The sequence below is a fragment of the Mesoplodon densirostris genome, chromosome 7, assembly GCF_025265405.1.
Source record: "Mesoplodon densirostris isolate mMesDen1 chromosome 7, mMesDen1 primary haplotype, whole genome shotgun sequence".
Taxonomy (NCBI): Eukaryota; Metazoa; Chordata; class Mammalia; order Artiodactyla; family Ziphiidae; genus Mesoplodon; species Mesoplodon densirostris.
This window is the reverse complement of record NC_082667.1, coordinates 61,961,237-61,975,626: the sequence shown is the minus strand read 5'-3', so window position 1 is coordinate 61,975,626 and position 14,390 is coordinate 61,961,237.

Below are 14,390 nucleotides of genomic sequence, written 5' to 3'. Positions count from 1 at the left end.
GTGAAACCCTGTTATATGCCAAGCACCCTGCTAAACACTTTTCAAAGATGATCTCATTCAATTTTCACAATCCTTTGAGGTAAGCTACCATTATCACATCTACATTTTATAGGTGAAATTGAGGTGCATAGAAGGTCACAAAGATAGTAAACCAGTCATGGTTCAAATTCTAGCCTCATATTTCATTTCACTTTGTTGTCACACTGATAGCATACTTAATCTCCAAAGTCTGCTTCTCTGTTCATTTCCTCAGTTCCGCCTGGGAACTCATGTCGGGCTTCTCCTAGCAGTGTGTTATAAAGTCTTATTTGAACAGAGAATGGAAATAGAGTACAAGGGAGGCCAAGGAAGATAAGCTTTTCAAACTGGGGGAAGAACATGGACCTCAGCACAAAGATATGAAAAGACAAAATATTCTCCAAACAGAAGATAAACCAGAGAAGGTAGAATGCAGGGTACTTGAAAGAGAATGCAAATAAATGAGGCTAGAGAGGTGCATGGGCCATATTTTAGAGGTCCTGACTTCTGCCTGGGTATCACCATGGGGCAGGAATAAAGCTGAGAGAAAGCCAACATGTGCAAGATATAAAGGTTTTTTAGTGGCAAAAGATATAGAGATATATGGAAATATGAAAAATCAGGAGACAATGCTGCATGCTCCCAGTTCCCCGATTCCTCAGCAGAGACATAGTTATTAGTGATGTGAATGGTGAGAGGCATTCTGCTGCCTTTTGGAGGGTCATGGAGCTGCTTCATGCCTTCCTCAGCCAATACATTTCTAATGACCAGGAGGTAGTCTAGGTTCAATTTACTATGCTTAGTTTCTATTAGAAGGTCCATTCTTCAAGCCTGAAAGAGAACTAGTACCCAAAAGTGCTGTACTGTGCTCTGCCCCAAGGTAGACAAGGAGACATTCAGAAATAGACCAAAGATCTATCCTTAGGAACATGCCATCCAAGTTTATTAACTTGTTATTTACATTAGTTGATACAGAACCTCAGTTCCCAAGACCCCTGCCCAAAATATTACTGAGATTTCTCAGGAGTTACCTGTAGTAGGTATCTGACATTCAAACTCATTTGTAATCCCCTCCTCCCCTTGAGTGTGGACTCAACTTAGTGAATTGCTTCTAATGAGTAGAAAGCTGCAAAAGTGATGGGATTTCACTTTGGAGAGTAAGTTACCAACAGACTGTGACTTCCAACTTGCTCACTCTGTTTTGCTGTCTTTCTCACTCTTTCTGAGGTTCTGAGGTAAGCCAGCTGCCATGTTATGAGCTGCCCTGTGGAGAGATCCACATGGCAAGGAAATTATATCTCTGAGTGAGCCTGGAAGTGCATTTTCTGAGGCTTACCACCAGTCATGTGAATGAGCTGGGAAACAAATCCTCCTCCAAACGAATCTTCAGATGACTAAGTTCATTGCAACCTGTAAGACAATCTGAGCCAGAGGCACCTAATTAAGCCACATTCAGATTTCTGACCACCCCTCTCCCATCAGAAACTGTGAGATAATAAATGTTGTTGTCTAAGTTGCTGAATTCGGGCTAATTTGTTACACAGGAAATATAACTAATACAGTAGATAACCACATATCTATAGTTTCACATTACAAGAGGAAAGTTAATGCCACCACCACTGGCCATTTTTGCTCTTGAGGGCAGTTAACTGATCATGACCATCCTGGACCTCTGGGTCCCAAAATTGCATGATAATGTGTGGGGAAGATGACTTTTCCCGCTGTTAATGATCTGATAGTTCTGTTCCACTAAAAACTGAGAGGCAGATCTCAAGGCAGTTTGCTTGTGACATGGTATGTCAGAGTTTATTTACAAACCTCTGTGCCTGGGACCCCGGAGGAACAGACAGGGGCCAGATGCAATTAACAGCCTTCAGGCTGTCTACCTAAATTACCTCTCACATTCAACATACCTGGCTTCTATTCCTCTTAGGAGATATTATCTGTCTAGATGATCTTCAGTGACACTCTGCAGGCAACAACCAGACTACTTTTGGAATATTTGACCATTTAAATCTTTGACTCAGGATCTGCTTCTGAGAAAACACAGTCTAAGAGAAGTGGATCCTCTTGCCTTATTCCTGATCTTCATGGTAATTGTTTACTCTTTCTCCCTTAAGTAAGATGCATTTAGGAATGAAGTACACATATCAATTACAATCAGTTCTTATTCGAGTGCTTTATGAACAGTAAGTGACAAGAGTCTTTTTACCGTCTCTGGAAAGAAGCCTGTTGTGTTTTCCTTTTATCAATTAATGTGGAGATTTAAATTAAAGGATTTCCCATAATTGAACCATACTTACTTTCATTGAATAATCCCACTTGGTCATGGTGGATTACTTTCATAACGTGGTTGGATCTGTTTGCTGATATTTTAATTAGTATTTTTGTATCAATACTTATGAGGAAGTTCATCCCTAGTTTTCCTTTTCTGCACAGTCTTTCTCAGGTTCAGCCATCGATGTAACTCTTCCTATGTAGGGGAAAAATGGCTGTCTTTCTTCTTTACTTGCAAATCTCTCTTTTGTTCTCTGACTCTCCTGTGAAATCACCTGAACCTATTGTTTTTTCAGAGTAGTTCTTAGCTTTATTTCTTCAGTGCAAATTTGTACTTTCTACCTCTACTGAGGTCAATTTTGACCAAAGGTATTGCATTCTATTTTACTGTATTGTACTGTATTATACTGTACTAATTTCACCCATGTTTTCCAACTTATTTGCATAGAATTGTGTAATCTCTAATCGTTTTTTATTTTATCAGTTTCAGTGATTACTTCTTGTTCTTTTTTTTCTCATACTTTATGAAGTATAGTTGATTTACAGTGTTGTGTTAGTTTCAGGTGTGCAGCAAAGCAGTTCAGTTATATACATATTTACATTCTTTTCCAGATTCTTTTCCATTATAGGTTTTTACAAGATATTGAATATACTTCCTTATATTATACAGTGGGTCCTTGTTATTTATCTATTTTATATATAGTAGTGTGTATCTGTTAACCCCAAACTCCTAATTTATCCCTCCACACCCCTGTCCCCTTTGGTAGCTGTAAGTTTGTTTTGTATGTCTTTGTAAATTTGTTCATTTGTATCATATTTTATATTCCATATATAAGTGATATCATATGGTATTTGTTTTTGTCTTTCTGACTTAGTTGATTTACTATGATAATCTCTAGGTCCACCCATGTTGCTACAATGGCAATATTTCATTATTTTTATGGCTGAGTAATATTCCATTGTGTATATATACCACATCTTCTTTATCCATTCATCTGTCAATGACATTTAGGTTGCTTCTATGTCTTAGCTATTGTAAATAGTGCTGATATGAACATTGGGGTACTTGTATCTTTTCAAAATAGAGTTTTCTCCAGATATAAGACCAGGAGTGGGATTGCTGGATCATATGGCAACTTTATTTTTAGTTTTTGGAGGAACCTCCATGCTATTTTCCATAGTGGCTGTATCAATTTACATTCCCACCAACAGTGCAGGAGGGTTCCTTTTTCTCCAACCCTCTCCAGCATTTATTATTTGTAGACTTTTTGATAATGGCAATTCTGACCATGTGTGAGGTGTGAGTGTGATACCTCATTGTAGTTTTGATTTGCATTTCTCTAATAATTAGCCGTGTTGAAAATCTTTTCATGTGCCTGTTGGCCATCTGTATATCTTCTTTGCAAAAATGTCTATTTAGGTCTTCTTCCCATTTTTGATTGGGTTGTTGTTGTTTTTTTGATATTGAGCTGTAAGAGCTGTTTGTATATTTTGCAAATTAACCCCTTGTCAGTAGCATTGTTTGCAAATATTTCCTGTCAGTCTGTAGGTTGTCTTTTCATTTTGTTTGTGGTTTCCTTTGCTATGCAAATCTTTTAAGTTTAATTAGGTTCCATTTTTTATTTTTGCTTTTATATCCATTACTCTAGGAAATGGATCCATAAAAATTTTTGCTGCGATTTTATGTCAAAGACTGTTCTGCCTATGTTTTCCTCTAGGAGTTTTATAGTATCCGGGCTTACATTTAGGTCTTTAATCCACTTTGAGTTTATTTTTGTTTATGCTGTTAGAGAATGTTCTAATTTCATTCTTTTATATGTAGCTGTCCAGTTTTCCCATCACCACTTATTGAAGAGACTGTCTTTTCTTCATTGTATATTCTTGTCTCCTTTGTTGTAGATTAATTGCCCATTTAAGTATGGGTTTATTCTTGGGTTCTCAATTTTGTTCTATGACCTATGTGTCTGTTTTTGTGCCAGTACCATGCTCTTTTGATTACTGTAGCTTTGTAGTATAGTCTGAAGTCATGGAGCCTGATTCCTCCAGCTTAGTTTTTCTTTCTCAAGATTGTTTTGGCTATCTATCTGGGATCTTTTGTTTCCCTACAAAGTTGAATTTTTTTGTTCTAGTTATGTGAAAAATACCATTGGTAATTTGATAGGGATTGCATTGAATCTGTAATTGCCTTGGGTAGTATGGTCATTTTAATAATATTGTTTCTTCCAATCCAAGAACATGATATATCTTTCCATCTGTTTATGTCATCTTCAGTTTCTTTCAGCAGCATTTTATAGTTTTTGGAATACAGGTCTTTTGCCTTCTCTGATAGGTTTATTCCTAGATATTTTATTCTTTTTGATGTGATGGTAAATGGGATTGTTTTCTTAATTTCTCTTTCTGATATTTGGCTGTTAGTGTATAGAAGTGTAACCCATTTCTGTATATTGATTTTGTATCCTGCAACATTACCAAATTCATTGATGAGCTCTAATAGTTTTCTGGTGGTGCCTTTATGATTTTCTATGTATAGTATCATGTCATCTGCAAACAGTGACAGTTTTACTTCTTTCCAATTTGGATTCCCTTTATTTGTTTTTCTTCTCTGATTGCTGTGGCTAGGACTTCAACATTACCAAATTCATTGATGAGCTCTAATAGTTTTCTGGTGGTGCCTTTATGATTTTCTATGTATAGTATCATGTCATCTGCAAACAGTGACAGTTTTACTTCTTTCCAATTTGGATTCCCTTTATTTGTTTTTCTTCTCTGATTGCTGTGGCTAGGACTTCCAAAACTATGTTGAATAAAAGTGGTGAGAGTAGACACTCTTGTCTTGTTCCAGTTTTTAGTGGGAATGCTTTCAGCTTTTCACCACTGTGTATGGTGTTAGCTGTGGGTGTCATATATGGCCTTTATTATGTTGAGGTACGTTCCCTCTATGCCCACTTTCTGTAGAGTTTTTATCATAAATGGATGTGGAATTTTATCAAAAGCTTTTTCTGTATCTATTGAGATGATCATTGGTTTTTATCTTTCAATTTGTTAATGTGGTGTATCACATTGATTGATTTGTGGATACTGAAAAACGCCTTCATCCCTGGGATAAATCCCACTTGATCATAGTGCATGATCCTTTTAAAGTATTGTTGGGCTCAGTTTTCTAGTATTTTGTTGAGAATTTTTTCTTCTGTGTTCATCATTGGTATTGGTCTGTAATTTTCTTTTTGTGTGTATGTGATATCTTTGTCTGGTTTTGGTGTCAGGGTGATGCTGGCCACATAGAATGAGTTTCGAAGTGTTCCTTCCTCTGCAATTTTTGGGAATAGTTTGAGCAGTATAGGTGTTAACTCTTCTTTTAATGTTTGGTATAATTCACCTGTGAAGCTATATGTTCCTGGACTTGGGTTTGTTGGGAGGTTTTAAATTCCTGATTCAATTTCAGTACTGGCAATTTGTCTGTTCATGCTTTCTATTTCTTCCTGAGTCAGTCTTGGGAGATTGTACCATTCTAAGAATTTGTCCATTTCTTCTAGGTTGTCATTTTACTGGCATATAGTTTCTTGTAGTAGTCTTTTATGATCTTTTATATTTCTGTAGTGTTAGCTTAACTTCTTTTTCATTTCTGATTTTATTGATTTGGGACCTCTCCCTGTTTTCCTTGATGCATCTAGCTAAAGGGTTATCAATTTTGTTTATCTTTTCAAAGAACCAACTTTTAGTTTTGTCGATCTTTTTTTTTTTTGTCTTCATTTCATTTATTTCTGCTCTGGTTGTTATGATTTCTTTCCTTCTACTAACATTGGGTTTTGTTTGTTCTTTTTCTAGTTGCTTTAGGTGTAAGGTTAGGTTGTTTATTTGAGATTTTTCTTGTTTCTCGATGTAAGTTTGTTATCACTATAAACTTCCCTTTTAGAACTGCTTTTGGTGCATCCCATAGGTTTTGGATGGTTGTGTTTTCATCTTCATTTGTCTCTAGGTATTTTTTAATTTCCTCTTTGATTTCTTCAGTGACCCATTGGTTGTTTTGTACCATATTGTTTAGACTCCATGTGTTTTTGTTTTTTGTAATATTTTTCTTGTAGTTGATTTCTAGTCTCATAGTGTTGTGGTCAAAAAGGTGCTTGATATTATTTCAGTTTTCTTAAATTTACTGAGGCTTTATGATCTAGCATGTGATCTATCCTGGAGAATGCTCCATGTACACTTGAAAAGAATATGTATTCTGCTGCCTTTGGATGGAATGATATGTGTATGTATATATATATATTATATATATATATATAATATATATATATTATATATATATATATAATATATATATATTATATATATATATATAATATATAAATAACATCAATTAAGTGCATTTGGTCTAATGTGTTGTTTAAGGCCTGTGTTTCCATGCTGATTTTCTGTCTGGATAATCTCTCCATTGGTGTAACTGGGGTGTTAAAGTCCCCCACTATTATTATGTTACTTTCAATTTTTCCTTTTATGTACATTAATATGTGCTTTATATATTGAGCTTCTCCTATGTTGGGTGCATATATATTTACAATTGTTATAACTTCTTCTTGGATTGATCACTTGGTCATTATGTAGTGTCCTTCTTTGTCTCTTGTAACAGTCTCTATTTTAAAGTCTATTTTGTCTGATATATGTATTGCTACTTTGGCTTTTTTTGGTTTCCATTTGCATGCATTACCTTTTTCCATCCCCTCACTTTAGTGTGTATGTGTCCCTAGATCTGAAGTGAGCCTCTTTAGGCAACATACATACAGGTCTTGTTTTTGTATCCATTCAGCCAGTCTATGTCTTTTGGTTTGAGCATTTAGTATGTTTACATTTAAGGTAATTATCAGTATGTATGTTCTCATTGCCATTTTGTTGTTTTGTATTTGTTTTTAATAGGTCTTTTTTTCACCTTTCTTCTTTTGTTCTCTTGTGATTTGAGGGCTATCTTTAGTGTTATGTTTGGATTCCTTTTTATTTTTTTTGTGTAGATCTATTATAGATTTTTGGTTTGTTGTTACCATCAAGTTATTATATTGTAGTATACACACACACACACACACATAACGTGATTGTTTGAAGTTGCTGATCTCTTAATTTCAAATGCATTTTAAAAACCCTGCATTTGTACTCTCCTACCTTCACAACTATTATTTTTGATATCATATTTTACATCTAATTTTTTTGTGTATCCCTTAGTTGCTTGTTGTACATGTAGAAAAGTTTACTATTGGGTGGGCCAAAAGGTTCATTCATTTTTTTCTGTAAGATGGCTCTAGTAGGACTTAGTTGTCATTAACTTCATTTGAAACAATTTTGTTAGATTGTATGTGACAGCTGTCATATCAGCGTGCATTTAAAACAAGACTTATCAGGCTTCCCTGGTGGTGCAGTGGTTAAGCATCCACCTGCCAGTGCAGGGGACACGGGTTCGAGCCCTGGTCCAGGAAGATCCCACATGCCACAGAGCAACTAAACCCTTGCGCCACAACTACTGAGCCTGCGCTCTAGAGCCCATGCTCCACAACTGCTGAAGCCTGCGTGCCTAGAGCCCATGCTCCACCACAAGAGAAGCCACCACAATGAGAAGCCTGCACACTGATACAAAGAGTAGCCCCCGCTCGCCGCAACTAGAGAAAGCCCGCACAGCAACGAAGACCCAATGCAGCCAAAAATTAATTAATTAATTAATTAAATCTATTAAAAAAACATCAAAATTGGTGAATTTTTGTGTAGCCATTTTAATATTGATGATGGAAGAAAAACAACATTTTCAGCATATTATGCTTTATTAGTTCAAGAAAGGTACTAATGCAACTGAAACGCAAAAAAAGATTTGTGCAGTGTATGGAGAAGGTGCTGTGACTGATCGAACATGTCAAAAGTGGTTTGCAAAGTTTCGTGCTGGAGATTTCTCACTAGACGATGCTCCATGGTCGGGTAGACCAGTTGAAGTGGATAGCGATCAAATTGAAACAATAATTGAGAACAATCAACGTTATACCACGTGGGAGATAGCCGACATACTCAAAATATCCAAAGCAAGTGCTGAAAATCATTTGCACCAGCTTGGTTATGTTCATTGCTTTGATGTTTGGGTTCCACATAAGTTAAGTGAAAAAACCTTCTTGACCATATTTCCGCATATGATTCTCTACTGAAACGTAATGAAAATGTTCCATTTTTAAAACAAATTGTGAAAGGTGATGAAAAGTGGATACTGTACAACAATGTGGAATGGAAGAGATCATGGGGCAAGTGAAATGAACCACCACCAACCACACCAAAGGTCGGTCTTCATCCTAAGAAGGTTATGTTGTATAAGTGGTGGGACTGGAAGGGAGTCCTCTATTATGAGCTCCTTCTGGAAAACCAAATGATTAATTCCAAAAAGCACTGCTCCCAATTAGACCAAATGAAAGCGGCCCTCGACAAAAAGCATCCAAAATTAGTCAACAGATAAAGTATGATCTTCCATCAGGATAACAGAAGACCGCATGTTTCTTTTTTTTTTTTCTTAACATTTTTATTGGAGTATAATTGTTTTACAATGGTGTGTTAGTTTCTGCCTTATAACAAAGTGAATCAGTCATATATACACATATATCCCCATATCTCTTCCTTCTTGCGTCTCCCTCCCTCCCACCCTCCCTATCCCACCCTTCTAGCTGGTCACAAAGCACCGAGCTGATCTCCCTGTGCTATGCGACTGCTTCCCACTAGCTATCTATTTTACATTTGGTAGTGTATATATGTCCATATATACACTACCACTCTCTCACTTTGTTCCAGCTTTGACCAGGCAAAAACTGTTACAGCTTGGCTGGGAAGTTCTGATTCATCTGCCATACTCACCAGACATCGCACCTTTGGATTTACATTTATTTCAGTCTTTACAAAATTCTTTTAATGGAAAAAAATTTCAATTTCCTGGAAGACTGTGAAAGGCACCTGGAACAGTTCTTTGCTCAAAAAGATAAAAAGTTTTGGGAAGATGGAATTATGAAGTTGCCTGAAAAATGGCAAAAGGTAGTGGAGCAAAAGGGTGAATACGTTGTTCAATAAAGTTCTTGGTGAAAATGAAAAATGTCTTTTATTTTTGCTTGAAAAACTGAAGGCACTTTTTGGCCCACCCAATACTTTTGTCTTTTAACCTCCCTACTAGCTTTGTGTGTGGATGATTTCCTACCTTTACTGTATGTTTTCCATTACTGGTGAACTTTTTCATTTTGTAATTTTCTTGTTTCTAGTTGTGGCCTTTCCTTTTTCACCTAGAGAAATTCCTTTAACATTTGTTGTAAAGCTGGCTTGGTGGTGCTAAATTCTTTTAGCTTTTGCTTGTCTGCAAAGCTTTTGATATCTCCATAAAATCTGAATAACAGCTTAGATGCCAGTTTGGGAAACCCTTGCTAGTTGGGGAGCTGTCCTCCAGAGTGAAGTATTCTCTAAACCAACATCCAACGTATAGAACTGTGTCCCCAATAACTAGAATCCATGTTCCAGGAACCAAGGGATAGGAATATGTTTAGCTTCTCTCACCATCACCCCCAGCATTCCAGTTTTGGTAGTTAAACTTCCTCTTCTCACAATCTTAAGCTCTTTTGAGTTTGAGGTCTTAGTTCAGAGGAAATATTTCTACCAGAGTTCTAGTAAAACTTCTACTGAACTTGAATCCTCAACTACCACTTGGTCTCTTTGGGTTCTTCATGTCAACAGACTAGCGGGTAAAGATGTGTATCTCTACTGATAAGCTTAGCTGACCCTGATTACCAAAATGAGCCATCATTGTTGCTATACAATGGAGGTGGAGAGGAATATACCTGCAATGCAGGGGATTAATCAGCATGTCTCTTGGTTTTTCCATGCTCAGTAGTAATAGTATATGGGCAAATGAAGCAACTGGCCTGACAAGGACAAGACACATAATAGTTCAGACTCCTGGGGAGTAAAGATCTAGTTTACCCACTAGGCAAGCAACCGACACTAGTCAAAGGGTTAGACAAGAATGAGAGGGCTTCCCTGGTGGCGCAGTGGTTGAGAGTCTGCCTGCCGATGCAGGGGACACGGGTTCGTGCCCCGGTCTGGGAGGATCCCACATGCCGCGGAGCGGCTGGGCCCGTGAGCCATGGCTGCTGAGCGGGCGCGTCCAGAGCCTGTGCTCCGCAGCGGGAGAGGCCACAACAGTGAGAGGCCCGCATACCACAAAAATAAAAAAATAATAAAATAAATAAATAGACAAGAATGAGAAAAATCTATAATGAGTGGAGGAGGAAGAGGAGATGAACATCAAATACAACCTTAGGGTCAGATATGACAGGAGAGATTATAGCTTGTTTTACTCATCCCCTTGCCTTAAATCATGCCAGAGATTGCAGCTAGCTACTACTTTGAAGATAAATACATAAATGATTAACTCATACCTTACCTTTCTGGGAAGAAGTGAAAGCATGTTGTTTTAACAAAATAGATAGGCCACGTATTGTGGTGTGAGAGCTGGATATAATAGATGGCATGCATAGACATGCATGGTGCAAGGAGTGAAATATATCTACCTTTGTATACACCACGTTGGGTCTTCTCATCTTCATCTGTCCCCTGCACCTTTGTCCACTTGTTTCATTCCATCCACTGTTGTGGCAGCTTCTCTGTGTGGAGCCTGATCAAGTTCATGTAGGCACACCCACACAGTTCTTCACCTCATGCCCAAAATGCTTATGTCTCACTTCCCACCTCTAGGCTTCCTTGTTGACACTGAGTAGTAATGTCCTGTGGAACCTACTTGGTACTCATGCATGCTCAATCCAGAAGAAAGACCAGTTAATATGTAATACAGCCAAACTTTATTAACAGAATATGGAAGCTGGAAGATAAATTCTCCTTCCCCTATCCTTACTCCAGACAGATTTTTCTAATATGATATCGTTCATTTGCATTTTACAAGATGCTGGCATGTTGGTAAGCATTCAGTCACGCTTGTTACAAAACGGTGATCATCTTAGTTAAACACTGTCATATTCCCTTGCCTTTCTTCTCTGTATCACTTCACCTTTTCCCACTCCTGCTTCCCTGAAATTACAACTCTTAATGAAGTACCAATAAATAAGCTTTTTTTACATTGATCTACATGTATTTCATTTATTTATTTTATTTATTTTTTAACATCTTTATTGGAGTATAATTGCTTTACAATTGTGTGTTAGTTTCTGCTTTATAACAAAGTGAATCAGCTATACATATACATATATCCCCATATCTCCTCCCTCTTGTGTCTCCCTCCCACCCTCCCTATCCCACCCCTCTAGGTGGTCACAAAGCACCGAGCTGATCTCCCAAACAAAAACAATCAGTTAAGTTTCTTAAGCTTTTACTCTAGAATGTTCTTTTTTTGTAGGCAGTTCCTGTGTCCTTCTGGTTTCTCCCTTTTCCCACAGTGAAATTTCTGGTGTGTAGTAGAAAGTTAAATATTTGTTGTATGTATTTGTTGAACACAGTTGTTGACTATGTTCAACAAGTACTAATGTTTCATTAATTCTCTAAATGTAATCAGAAAGAAATAAGCAATGGTCCTTCAAAAGTGAAAGAAGCTGAAGGTAGAAATACTATTTGACTATCCATGGGCACTAATTCTATCCCTGAATGCCTTTTTGACATTGAGTTTGCTTCAAGAAGCCAGAGAACTTGATGCTTGTAAACATTCTCTTAAAGGATACACATAAAATTAGCATTTCTTGCTTTTTAGATTTTACTTGAGTAGCGACATAATTTCCCAATCTAAAAGGTCAGGTGAGGGGGCAGTGGGAGAGGGTTTGATTGGGAGTTTGGGGGACTAGCAGATGCAAACTATTATATATAGAATGGATAAACAACAAGGTCCTACTGTATAGCACAGGGAAGTATATTCAATATCCTGTAATAAACCATAATAAAAAAGAGAACAAAATTTTTTAGATAAAATTAAATGATATGGAAAAAACTGGTCAGGTGCAACAAGTTTTGAGCTTCCAGATCCAGGGGGATTCTAAGTGTCCCTGGCAGCTGTGACCACCCGCTTCAAGTAGGAACCCTTCTGAAGTATGATGTATCTACGTCTCCTCTGGGTAGATACCTAAGCTCTGATAAGTTTCTGCATCCTAGCAAAAAAATCATGGATTTAAAATACCCTGATAGTAAGCGCATATGAGATCTCTTTTTTTCTAATCTGTGACCTGCCAGGAATGCGTTGAAAAATGAATTGCATTAATAAGTTACCTAATGTTAACCTATCTTTGCAGTTTTGGGTTAGAATCGCTTGGTTATTTATGTGTTATTGTGATGCACCTTTGGTTTTGATTTGCTGATTTTAATTTGGGAAGATTTTTTATCCTTTGTCATAAGTGCATAGTGTATAATTTTGTTTGTTTCTTTTCTATATTATTGTTATTCTAACTTGACTTCAGGATGATGTTACCTCCATATTGTGAAGCTTTCTATATTTAACATATTGTACAATAGGCCCCCATTTGGATTTCCATCAAGGTTTTTCCATAGCAATTACCTCCTTCCCCATATGCCTTTGTCTATACTTAGTAGAGTTTTTGCTACATAGGAGATACTTGAGTGCCCACTTGTTATTTATTGATTTACTAATTCATTGAACTGGCAATTCTGCAATGCTCTTGTTGAGTTGCTTGCCTTCTCCTTTTATCTCTAGGAAATTAGATAATCTTAAAAAAATAAACAAAACAGTGCTTCTAGGTAACTTTAAGATGAGTATAATGTAAAACCTTTATTCTGTAGCTAGGGAAATAGAAGTGACCTATGGGGGAGAAGGACTTTTCTTGACATATCAAAGAAATGCCTCAACTCTGGTCCCCCAAATCTATAACTGTGCTTATGTTCTATGACACCCTCCTTTCAGGATTTTCTATATGCTGTGTGAATCCTAGCTCCTCTATAAGTTTCAGAAGTCTCTATTCTAAGTCTATTCTGTCACTCATGTCACACTTCAAGTCAGCTGATTCTGTTCAGTGATGAACTGCTGAGAAGTAGCACGGACAATAACAGAGTGTAGTAATCTTCAAACAAGTCATATTCTTGAATCTGGGCTTAGTCACTTATTAATTGCTTAGTTTTGAGTAGGTTATTTAATATCTAAAAGCCTCAGTTCCTCAAATATAAAAGAGCTCTGAAAATAGCTACCTCACAGTGATTAAATAAAATGGTAAATTGTAAAGCACTTAGCACATGGTCCTACATGTAATTAGTTCTCTATAAATCAGCTGGGTATATTGTTCTGGAGGTGATGAGGGAGGTCTGGATGCGAGTTAAAGATTTGGTAATCAACTTCAGTTCGCACCAAGATGGTAACTGAATTCATGAATAATGAAGGCAGTGGTTAACAACCTTGGCTGCACAAATCACCCAGAGAACTTTGCAAAAGCTACAGTTGGTGTTTAGAAAAGAAACACAGCCCCCCAAGATTCTGACTGAACTGGTATAGAGCAATGGTTCTCCAACTTCAGCATGCATTGGAATCACCTGGAAGGCTTGGTAAACCACAGATTGTTGACCTCTATCCCGAGAGTTTCTGATTCAGAAGATTAAGAATTTGCATTTCCAGTATATCTCAGGTGATGCTGCTGGTGCAGCTGCTGGAGAGAAGATTCATAAACATGAATATTCTCCTGGCAGCATAAGCACTCTTCTACTAATGTGTCAGAGTAAAAATAATAACTGCACTCCAGCTGTCCTCATTAGAGATTTCACCAATTTTCCTAAGCTCAAAGCTGAGGATGAGGATGTATTGATGAGAAAAACTAAGACATGAAAAGTGGGTTTTGATATCAGGTACAGCTATCTAGATGGAGAGTGTGAGACGATGAAGTGACTGAATGACTACTAGTCACAGTCTTGTTTTGCCCAAACCTGTTTCTGGAGGGAGACAGTTGGGCTGTAAGAAGAGACCCTAAAAAGGAGGGTTTCTGCTCACACAGAAAGTAATACGACTTGTGTCTTCTTCTACAATAACTAAGGAAATATTTATTGTTTTTCAGGTGGAATGGTGTAATATCACTATTTACTAAGTTTATTTTCTTTACTATCAA